Here is an 11,628-nt window from a genome sequence, read left to right as displayed (position 1 = left end):
GCCTGCTAGGTAGCAGGCAAAGAACCAGGGGGCAACCGCCCACAACCTAGCAGAGTCAATGATTGTACTTGGAGATTTTGGATAATTTTTACACAAGCATGAACATGGATATACAAAGCATCACCAGAAAGTTCACAGAACTATGAATTACTAAAAAAAAAAAAAAGAAAAAACAACCTATGCTTGGATTGCAAAAATCTTGCACCAAAATAAATTTACCTATTAATTCCTTTTTCCACAAACTTTGCAATGTCTGTATGTTGTGAAGCACAGTGTGAACTCATGTGATGTATATGCACTAGATTAGAGTCTCCAAAGAGATTATCATAGACAAATGAACGCTACAAATGTTATACCTCCTAATATTCATTTAGGGCTTTAACAGAAAATTTGTGAGATGTATTGTGAAACATCACTGCTCCAATTATTTTCAGCCCAACCTTGATTCTAGCTATACGCTTATTCCTCCTAGTTCATATTCATTTTAAGTACCTTATTTAATTAATTAAATGTTAAAATAGTGCCTAGCATCTCTAGGGGCAGTTGAAACAAATTGGAAAGAGACATTTTCATTATGAAACCTATACCATAATTGTTTCCAAAATGTCCTGGGTGGTAGAGTTCAAATGATTGCAGCAAAAGCCTGCTAAAAGTTATTGAATTGGGAATAAGAAGGGTCATAGAGAGAATAGGGGCAAAAAATATTAACCAATGAGAGAATGCAAAAAGAGACATGGAAATGAAAATTGAGGGAGAAGATACTGGAAAACTAATCTGTGCCAGGCAGTCTATAAAGATTTAGAGAGCGAGGGGAGATGTGCTGAGAGAGAGAAATGGCAGAAACTGAAAGAAAGCAAGATGTAAGATGGACTAAAGTAAGAGGGAGACATAAAATAATGACTCATTATTTTTAAGAATAGAAAACATTAAATAATGTTGCAGGCTTGAGGAATACAAAATAATGTGTCTGTAGATGTGCATCTTACGAAGCAGCTTGCGAGTCCTGCAGGTTCCTTTAAGAGCGAATGGGGGGGGGGGCCCCGGCGCTGTGGCCTCACGGCTAAATTCCTCGCCTTGAACACACCTGGATCCCATATAGTCGCCGGTTCTAATCCTGGTGGCCCTGAATCCCATCCAGCTCCCTGCTTGTGGCCTGGGAAAGCAGTCGAGGACAGCCCAAAGCCTTGGGACCCTGCACCCACGTGGGAGACCTGGAAGAGCTTCTGGCTTCTGGCTCCTAGCTTCAGATAGGAGCAGCACCGGCCATTGCGGTCACTTGGGGAGTGAAATCATCAGACGGAAGATCTTCTTCTCTGTCTCTCCTCCTCTGTGTATATCTGACTTTGCAGTAAAAGTAAATAAATATTTAAAAAAAAAAGAAGGAATAGGAAATAACCATATTTCTTGGAAAGAAATACTAAACCAAATGTCATTATTGGGAAGTACATTAGAACAGTTAAAATGCTGAATTATGTTTATATAAAATGAATATGTTCCAGAAAAAATACACACGTTTTCCTCCCAAAGAACAATGTACCCATGCTCATTTTTTGTAGAAGGGAATTTCTCAAATCATCAAATAAAATTATTATTTCTACTGGATGGCAGAGAATGGAAAAGTCAGTTAAAAACATTCCTGTTAAAACCATCTGGGTGCTTAATAAAGTTCAGCATAAAAATTCCATTCACTTTCAAAAATGTGAATAGGTATTATAAAATGTATTTAATAAATTCTGATTGTATAATTCTATAACTTTGCATAAAGGCTCTGTACTAAGCCAAGTTCAGAAAAGAATAATGGAGAAAGAGCAAGAGGAAAAATACAAAGAGAAGTTGTTAAGAAAAAAAGTATGAGTTGAAAAACAGAAGGGAACATGCCAGAAGGATGGCTCAATGGTTAAATCTTCATCTTGCAAGTCCTGGGATCCCATATGGGTACCCATTCATACCCCAGCTGCTCTACTTCCCATTCAGCTCCCCGCTTCTGGCCTGAGTAAGTAATAGAGGATGGCCTTAAGTCTTAGAACTCTGCACCTGCATGTGGGACCCAGAAGTTCCTGGCTCCTGGCTTTGGATCGGCTCAGCTCAGCCACTGTAGCCATTTGGGAAATCAACCAGTGGAGGGAAGAACTTTCTTTCTCTGTCTCTTCTCTCTATAAATGTGGCTTTCCAATAAAAATGAATAAATCTTTAAGAAGAAAGAAAGGAAGGAAGGGAGAGAGGGAGGATGGGAGGGGTAAGGAGGAGGAAGGAGGGAGAGAGTGGGAGGGGGAAGAAGGGAGAGAGAGAGAGGGCAGGAGGGGGAGAGAGAGAGGGAGAGAGGGAGGAAGAGAGGGAGGGAGGAGGGAGGAAGGAAGGAAGGAAAGAAGGAAGGAAGGGAGGGAGGGAGGGATGGAGGAAGGGAGGGAGGGAGGAAGGAAGGAAAGAAGGAAGGAAGGAAGGAAGGAAGGAAGGAAGGAAGGAAGGAAGGAAGGAAGGAAGGAAGGAAGGAAGGAACACCTAGGGGAGAAATGTACAAAAGTAAGGAAAAATTGATGATATGACACTCAATAAAGATTGAAGAAAAAAGATAAAGTCGCCAAATCACAAATCCTTTTTTGAAAAGCATAGTAATGGAGAAAAGGGGTGAGTCAGGCAGAGATTTCTATTTGCTGGTTCACTCCAGCCAACCCTGGAGCAGGCCACAACTTGGATGCAGGAATTCCAACTTGGCCCTTCACACAGATGGCATCATCTGCCGCCTCCAGGGCACATTATCAGGAAGTTGGGCTTAAAACAGAGAAGCAGAACTGCAATCAGGCACTTTGCCATTCAACACGTGTTTCAAGCAGCAACTTAACCTGCTGTGGCACAAGGCTCACCCCACAAATTAAATTTTTTTAAGTACTTCAAAGAAAACAACCTAATTACCAAGCAAACTTGTCAAGGCTTATGAACAAGTCAAAAGATGGACATTTACACATTGATGAAATTCTAGTAACTTGATCCCTTGGTATAATGAGGAACAAGGTGAAAACATATAATTCAACTTCATAAATGGAAGAATTTGATGATCTGAGCATGTGCACAGGAACTCTGGCCCATGTGACCAAAGGTTAGTCCTAGGTTACAGTGGTCCCTGGTGTGTAAGCTCTGACCAGAAATGGTCTGGGGTGGGCAGTTGCTATCAGGGGAAACTACACACAAAATCTGATTCTTGAGCAAACAGAGCTTAGGCATTGTGGGATGCAGCAATTTCTTGCAGATGACAAGAAGTCCACTCTCTCCCTATGGGAGCTTCTGCCATTTGATCTTTGTGGCTTCTGCAATTGTCTTGACCAACTGGACTGTGGTTCCAGGTTGTATTAAACTTTAATCCTCTTTTTACTGGTGTAATTTCATCTTACAGGCCTTTTGTTATCAACGTCAATAGTAACAATCTGCTCTGACATGGAATGTCAGCATTGCAATCAGCAGCTAATCAATGCACCACTACTCCCTCCCCAAAACCCCTGAGTTTAGACTTAAGCTCTGAAAAAAGACACAAAGCAGAAATCCTAGATTACCTATTTGATACCCTGAACAGTTACTCAAAGGTATCTGAAATCACCCAATAATCAATTATTTTGATTGATTTACTTACAAATTTTTTTAAAGATTTATTTTATTTTTATTGGAAAGGCAGATATACAGAGAGGAAAGACAGAGAGGAAGATCTTCCATCCGATGATTCACTCCCCAAGTGAGCACAATGGCCGATGCTATGCCGATCTGAAGCCAGGAGCCTCTTCCGGGTCTCCCACGCAGGTGCAGGGTCCCAAAGCTTTGGGCCGTCTTTGACTGCTTTCCCGGGCCACAGGCAGGGAGCTGGATGGGAAGTGGGGCCGCCGGGATTAGAACCGGAGCCCATATGGGATCCCGGGCGTGCAAGGCGAGGACCTTAACCACTGCGCCACCGTGCCAGGCCCGATTTACTTACAAATTTTAACATAAAATGATAAGGTTAATATCATTCTGTTTTGGAGACATAATAAAAAATTAAATTTTTCAATCTCTTGGACTGTGTAGTTTGTAAAATTCTACCAATAACCCTAATATTTTTGGGAGCTTGCGTAGCAGGATAACATAGCAGTTCTGGTTGCCAGAAACGCTCTTCCTTCCACCCCGCTCACAGCTGCTGCTTCCTCATCTGAGTCAGTTTGAGTATGATTCCTCAGAGGGGATCTTCCTGTTCTCCACCTTGGTAGATCCTATGCCATTTGCTTTTCATTATTGTTGTTGCTATAATGAAATATATGAATCAGACTACTTCTGAAAAAAAGAAGTTTGTTTGGCTTACACTTCCAAAGGCTGAGACTGCAAGATTAGGTGGCCCCACTGGTTTGACTTCCTATGAGTCTAACAGGGTATGGGACATAGGAGGGAGCAGATACAAGACAGATCACTTTTCCAGACAGGAAGCCAATGGAAGCTTGGGGCCCCAACACAGAGCACCTGGGGACCTAAGGACCTCCGATTAGGCCCCAGCAATGAAAAGTCCACCTCAATTAACAGCACCACCCTAGGCAAATTACCAACACATAAACCCTTGGAGAGCAAATTCAGATGATAGACAAGCAGTAACACCCTCCCAAATGCCCTTTCTCATCCCACCACACTATTTCTTGTCTATCAAAGTCATACACTTATTTCCTTTACGCATGTAAAATTACTTGATTTCCAGTTTAACATCTTCCTTACAGTGCAACACTTTTATCTCCTTAAGGGCAGAAACGTTGCCTGTTTGAGTAGCACAGTATTCAGTGCTCAAGGCAGGCATAGTTATCTAGCAAGCACTTAACAACGCATGCTGGATGATGACTGAAAGCTCTATGATAAATTCTTTGCCTAAATTTGTATTATTTAATTCTCACAATGGTATGAAGCAAATATTGTCATTCTCATTGAGGCATACATGGATTAAGCTGTTTGTAAACCTTGCATTGTGATTAAGAGGTAGACACAGAATTTAAAAACAAGTAAGAAAAAGAAAGAGGGGGACAAGTATGCCTGGTGACAGAACAGGCTCTCCAGCCTCCTGCGCTTTGTCTTTGAGAAATGCACAAGACAATGGCTGGCCTCAATTCAGTATGGGGAAAAATGATCCATGAATTTATCATCAGTGGGCACCAAGATATGTGACAAAAACAACTTCTATTTCATTTCTGTAGAAAAAAATGCAAAAACTTTTGGCCCAAGAATGTAGAGGAATTTGTTGGCGACAGAGTAGAAGTTTTGGAACTTCCTTTTTGAGCTTTTAGAACTTGTTTCTATCTGCCAAGAAGATCCATGGAATGAAGATGAGATGAGGCAAATTTTGACTTAGGAATTTGTCATAATAGCCTTAAAATGCAAGTTGTTAAATACTGGTTTGTTATTATTACCCTACTGAAAAAGCCATACTGTCCCAATCCCAAACCTAACACCTTCCAGATCCTGAGCCTCCTGTATGAGGTAACAGGAGGGATGAGAAAGGGAAACTACAAATGCACATTATTCAAAACTAAATTCATTGTCTTCTTCCCATTTTTATATTCTATGGTGTACTTGCTATCAGCATTTTCATTTAAGCTAGAAGGTCTAAAAATAACCTTGAACTTTGCTGGCATTGCTTTCAAAATATTATATTCACCAGCTGTTCTCCATTTCTCTCACTGTATCAATAGTATTGTAACTGGTCTCACGCTGTCATTTTCATCTACTTATCCACAGGCATCCTCTGTATACACATTTCTTTCACAGGTCCTCCGGAGGTCCTTTACATAGGACCGTCAGGGGAAGCTACATCGACAAAAGGAAATCCTAGAAAAGATCTAGAGTTCAACAAAGACGTGAACTTGGGAATCACCAGCAGAAAAGCCATGAAACTGAAGAACAAATGAAATGAGATTAGGATGGATGAGTTCTACGTGCTGAGAACTGACGCATCCCAAGAAGTCAGGAAAGATGAGAAGAAACAGCCACTGAAGTCCCTGAACACCCCTGGCCTTGCTATCTCCACCCCTTCCCAACTTCTCCCAGAGGAGGAGTCCTGTGTTGGACGGGTAACCTGATAATGGATGCTTTCACTCCTTCCTTCTTGGCCTTTAGGGAGCTGGCTGCCTGAAGAAAGTCTTTGTTCCACTTTTCTTTCCCTCGGGACAACTTCCTAAAGTCAGTTGGAGAAGCCTGCAATAGTCTGCTGCCTGTGACTGGTAAGTCCACCTCCTTCTGGAATTCAGTTCTATAATTTGCCTGCAGCCCTCAGCCACATTTGCCAACATCAGAGTCACCATAAGAAAGATGACATTTTAATTCATGTCTGCCTGACTCCTTCACTTAATCTCCTAACTGTACTAGGTCTTATTAGAAACGATTCCCAGACCATTTAGGATCTCTGTCAACAAATTTTCTTTGATATATTTTTTTCAAAATAGCAAGTCTGCAAAGAGCTCCCTCTTGGAGACAGGTGTTTGATGCAGTAATTAGGATGCCACTTGGGACACCTGCATCCCATGTTGGTATGCCTGGCTTCAAATCCAGCTCCCCTCCTGATCCCAGCTTCCTGCAGATGCACGCCTGGGAGGCAGCAGGTGATGGTTCAGCTGAAACCCTGCCATCCCCATGGGAGACCTTGTTGGAGTTTGGCCCAGCCCTGGCAGTTGCAGGCATTTGGGGCATCAGAGGATAGAGCATGCCTCTCTCTCTCTCTCTCTCTCTCCCCCACTCCATGTGTCTTTCAAATAGGAAGGAAAAAAAAATCTTTACAAAAGAAAAAAAAAATACAGGGCACTCATTTTTCCTCGATTAATAATGTAAAATAGACTGCGTTGATACTATTAAATTTCCAGAAATCTCGGTCCTTTTTTATTGAATTATTTATTTGTTTATTTATTCTTTGAGAGTCATGGAAACATACAGACAAGCAGCCAAGCCAACAGAACTGCTATTCAGTGTTTTATTCCAGAAACGCTCGCGATAACTCAGGACCTCAAGCCAGGTCTCCTGCCTGAGTAACAGGAACCCAAGTACTTGAGCAACCACAACTTGTTTTTTCCAGGATCTGCAATAAGCAGGAAGCTGTGACTGTGAGTCAGAGCCAAGGATCAGATCCAAGCAGGCAGATATGGGACACAGGCTTCCTATAAGCATCGCCACTGCTAGCTGAGGGTGTGCCCCTCTCAGTTCTTTAGGGCTGGACTCAGTGTCCGGTACCATCACTTTAAAAAGTATCTTGAAGTTGATGCAGTTTATGTTGAGCAACAAATAAGGCTTATATTTTTATCTTTCCATTCTATTTTTTCATGAACTTTCTCAAGTTCCTTCATATGAGGAATCAAGCACTGTTCTAAAAACTGATACAGCACCAAACAGAGCAAAGTTCCTGTTTTCACAGAGCTTGCATTCTAGTTCAGGGGAGATAAATAAGGACAGGGACTAAAGCATGTTCTGTTTTACGAATGCTATGGGGAAAAGCTAAGCAGACAAAGGGAACGGAAAGTGCTCACAGTTTGACATTTTGAATGCTGTGATCAAATAAGGCTTCACTGAGAAGGTGACATTAATTAAAGACCTGAAAATGGTAAGGAAGCAATCAGAGCGGGAACCTGAGTAGAAAGAACAGAAAGGAAAAAGTTTTCTAAATGCTGATGCGTATGCCTTCTTGAGGGCACAGGAGCAATGGCTCAGTGTCCATGAGGCTGACAGTGCAGGGGAGAGAGCTTGCAGGAGGATCTGAGCAAGTAAACCAAAGTCTGTGTCGTAAAGGACCTTGTTGGCAACTGGGAGGATTTTGCTCTGGACAAACTTGGAGGCCATCAGGGGATGTTCGAACCAAAGAATGACATCATCCAATCTATAATCTCTAAGTGCCACTTTGGGTGCAGAGTTGAAAGCGGACAAATAGAGGAGGGAGAGCATGAAAGGATTAATCTTTTTGTCAACTTAATAAGATTAAGGAACACCTTGAGGACTAGCAAAATATCATTTGTGTCTTTCACAGGGTTTCCACAGGTAATTGACCTGCGAGCCCATGGACTAGATGGGCAAAAGTCACCCCAATGTGGGTGAGCATCAACCAGCCTCAAACAGAACAAAAACAGGCATCAAAAAAGTCAATCTCTCTCTCTCTCTTTCTCTCTCGCTCTCGCTCTCTCTCTCTCTCCCCCCCTCCTTGCTTCTGTCCTTCCCTCCCTCCTTCTTTGCCCTAGAGGTAAAACAGTCAAAAGTGCAGAGGAAAGGAAATTTATGGATGTTTTCCTCTCTCCCTTTGGAGCTGGAACAGTCTTCTGTCCTTGAACTTCAGGCTCTCCAGCCTTTAAATTCCAGAATTCACACCAGAGGAGCCAGCTTCCCAGGCCTCCTGCCAAGAACTCTGAATTACACAGTTGTCATCCCTGGTTCTGAGGTCTTCAGACCTGGACTGAGGCATGGTAGCAATTTCCCAGAGTCTGCAGCCTGTAGAATGCCTGTCATAAAATACAGCAGCCTCCATAACTTCCTGAGCCAATTCTCCGCAAAGTCTCCCTCGTGGGTGCATATAAGTGTGTATGTATCTACCTGTATCTGAATTTAGATCAACTCATTGATCTAAACATTAGATCTAATGCTTACTTATTAGTTCTGTATCACAGGAGTATCTTTACTCACACAACACAGAGGCAAGGAGACCAACTAGTAGGCTGCAGTAATAATGGTAGTTTATGCCAGAGCATTAGCAGTTAAAAGTAGTGAAAGTAATCATATTTTGTTGATTGGGTAAAGGAATTTTTATAACCAGGGTACCTGAAAAGACAAAAGATACCAGAAAGTCTTAAATTTGAATCATGTATTCGACATTCAAGAAGGACTCTCAAGCGCCTAGTTGTGTATGTATGTCTAGATAAAGTTCAGGGAGAAATAAATGAGGAAGATTTTTTAAAAAATTGATTTTGGTCCTAAGTATTGCACTAAATCCTTGAAACTGGATTCAATCAATTTGTACAGAGTGAAGACAGACGAGTCAACTGAGAGATGAGGTCTGGATCCTCAGGATTAAAAAGGCAGCAAGGTGGGGAAGGATCAGCGAATGAGACCAAGAGAGGAATCCACAGGAACAGAGGTCAATCAGAAGAGTACAGTGTTTGAAAACTCAGAGAAGAAAGTTTCAAGAAAGAAAGAGTGATGACCTCTGACAACTGCTACTCAGAGGTCCATTAACAGGAGTATTGGAAAAGGGCCCATGGCTCATAGCAGCTATAATACATTCATAAGTAATAGGACCATTATGAAAGCCTGACTGTGGTGACACAAGAGAACTACAGATAATTTGGAGACACTGTTATGGGAAGGAAAGAAATGTGGAAATAGCCAAAGAGAAAAATTAGGTCAAGAGGAAAGTTTTGGAGGAGTAGGATGATGAGGCAAGGGAGGAGAGAATTTTTTGAACATTTCCTTTGTCCTTGACAATTTCATCCTAAGAGACAATGAGAAAATATGCCAAGAGGTTAGCCTTTGCTATGAGTGATATTAATTCATGTGTAATAAACAGGAGAAAAGGCAAATGCAGGGATCCAGATACTGTTGAACAGAGAGATGCAGTGGTGAGAGTTTGTGCAACTTTTCTTCTAATTGCTTCTGTCTCCTGGTGCAGTTACCAGCCTAGAGTAAGGATGGGGAAGGAGAGCCTTAGGCATAGACAGTGTGAAACACTCATCTGCTCAATGGGAAGAATTTCTGCTCATGAGTACCTGTGAAAGCCAGCAGGACTTCCAGGCACCATTCTAGACAACTGAGGTTAGCGATCTTATAAACAGAGCTCATTCAGAATGGTTTTAAGTTCTCCAGCTTGAAGGCACAGGAGGAGAAAACGGAAAGTGCAATTTAAGTAGGGTGGCGGTTCTTCCAAGAAAATAGAATGAAGTGCAAGAGAAGGTCAGGGGAGTGAAGCAAAGGAATAATCATAATGATGACATGGAAGGAATGCGCACTGACTCAGGAGCGTGATGAGAGCAGGAGAGGAGCGAGGATCAGTACACTTGGGGGAGACCAATGGTGTTGCTGGAGTGAGGGGCACCAGAGGGAAGAAACTGGAAGCCTAAGAACTGAAAGTAACAAGCAGGCTAGAACTGAGATTGAGAAGGTTTATAGTTGTCCTTAGTGACAAACTGAACACATGCAAGACCATAGTTCACTGCCCATGCTCCCAACTCAGCAAACGGAATTGTGGAAACCATTTTTAACCACATATGATGCATTGTTATCTCTTGTCCACTTAACAAGAGGTGGTGATGTAGAAAACTTTAAATAGCTAAATCCAGCTACTTCTCTCTCTCTTTCTCTCTCTTTTTTTACCTGCTACACCGCTAAAACGAGCTACCATCATCTGTTTGGACAACTGCAATACCCTTTTAACTGATCTCCCAATACAGCCTGTAACCCCAATCACTCCTCACTATAAACAGGGTGATATTTTCAAAGCAGATAATTAATCATATTTTCCATCAATTAAAATTTCAGTGGCTTTCCCTTATTCTTGGCACAAAGACCAGAATTTGGAACGTGGCTTACAGCCCAACAGGACTATCTAGTCTCTTCCTGTTTCTCCAGCTTCAGCCAATGCTACTTTCCTCTCATGCTTTGTGCCTAAGACAAACGGGTCTTTTTTAGATCTTCAAGTATGTTCACTCCTACAACCCAAACTGCTTAATGCCCTTTCCCAAACCATCCATTTCTTCTCTTCTACCTGATTAATACCTTCATCTCCTTCAGCTCTCCAGTTATGTAGGCCCTGTCCTAAAGGATCACTGTTCTGACTCCACTCCCCAGCCTGGTACCACAGCTCGAATATGGCTTGTCCCACTCATCTCAGCAGGAACTTGACCTGAAAGGACATTTGAAAAGTGATCAAGTGAAATTACATCATTACAAGTGGAGCCCCCATGTCCAAATCCTGATTTATAAGGAAGATAGTAATCAGACAGGCACAGACAGAAGTACACACTCCTTGTCTCCTGCTGTGTGATGTTATGTGCCACGTCAAGACTGCCAGCAAAGAAAGTCATCCCCTGTGAGTGACCTGGCCACTGGAGGAATCTGCAGGAGCCTGCATTATAGCATATAGACTTCCAGCCTCAAAAACATATACAAACTAAACTTCTATTCTTTATAAAGTAGTCTACTTCAGGTATTTCTATATAATAATGAAGACCTGCTTAACACAGTTGGGATCCTTCATCATGCCCACTCTACTTTTCTTCCATGCATTGCACTCCACTCTACTCTGCCCTCCATGGATCATGAGCTCCTTGGCATCAGTAACTGTCTTTATTCATCACATTCCTAGTGCCCAGGACAATCCTGGCACATCAGTAACAAGTCATAATTTTGTATAAGTATATCACTTGCATGTATGTGTGTAATGCTTTTATTGTAAAGGAACCTCTTGCTACATTTCAAACTTGTCATCCTCATCTGCTGGTTCAGTCCCTAGATAGCCACAATGGCCAGGGCTAAGCCAGGCTGAAGCCAGGAGCCAGAAGCTTCATCCAGGTCTCCCACAGAGGTGGCAGGGGACCAAACCCTTGAATCATCCTCCACTGTTTTTTTCTAAACCATCATCAGGGAACTGGTTCAAACATGGAACAGCTGGAA

This window comes from Ochotona curzoniae, unplaced genomic scaffold (assembly GCF_017591425.1).
Source record: "Ochotona curzoniae isolate NIBS_2020 unplaced genomic scaffold, NIBS_Ocur_1.0 scaffold_4812, whole genome shotgun sequence".
In the NCBI taxonomy this organism is placed as follows: Eukaryota; Metazoa; Chordata; class Mammalia; order Lagomorpha; family Ochotonidae; genus Ochotona; species Ochotona curzoniae.
This window is presented reverse-complemented; position numbering follows the sequence as displayed.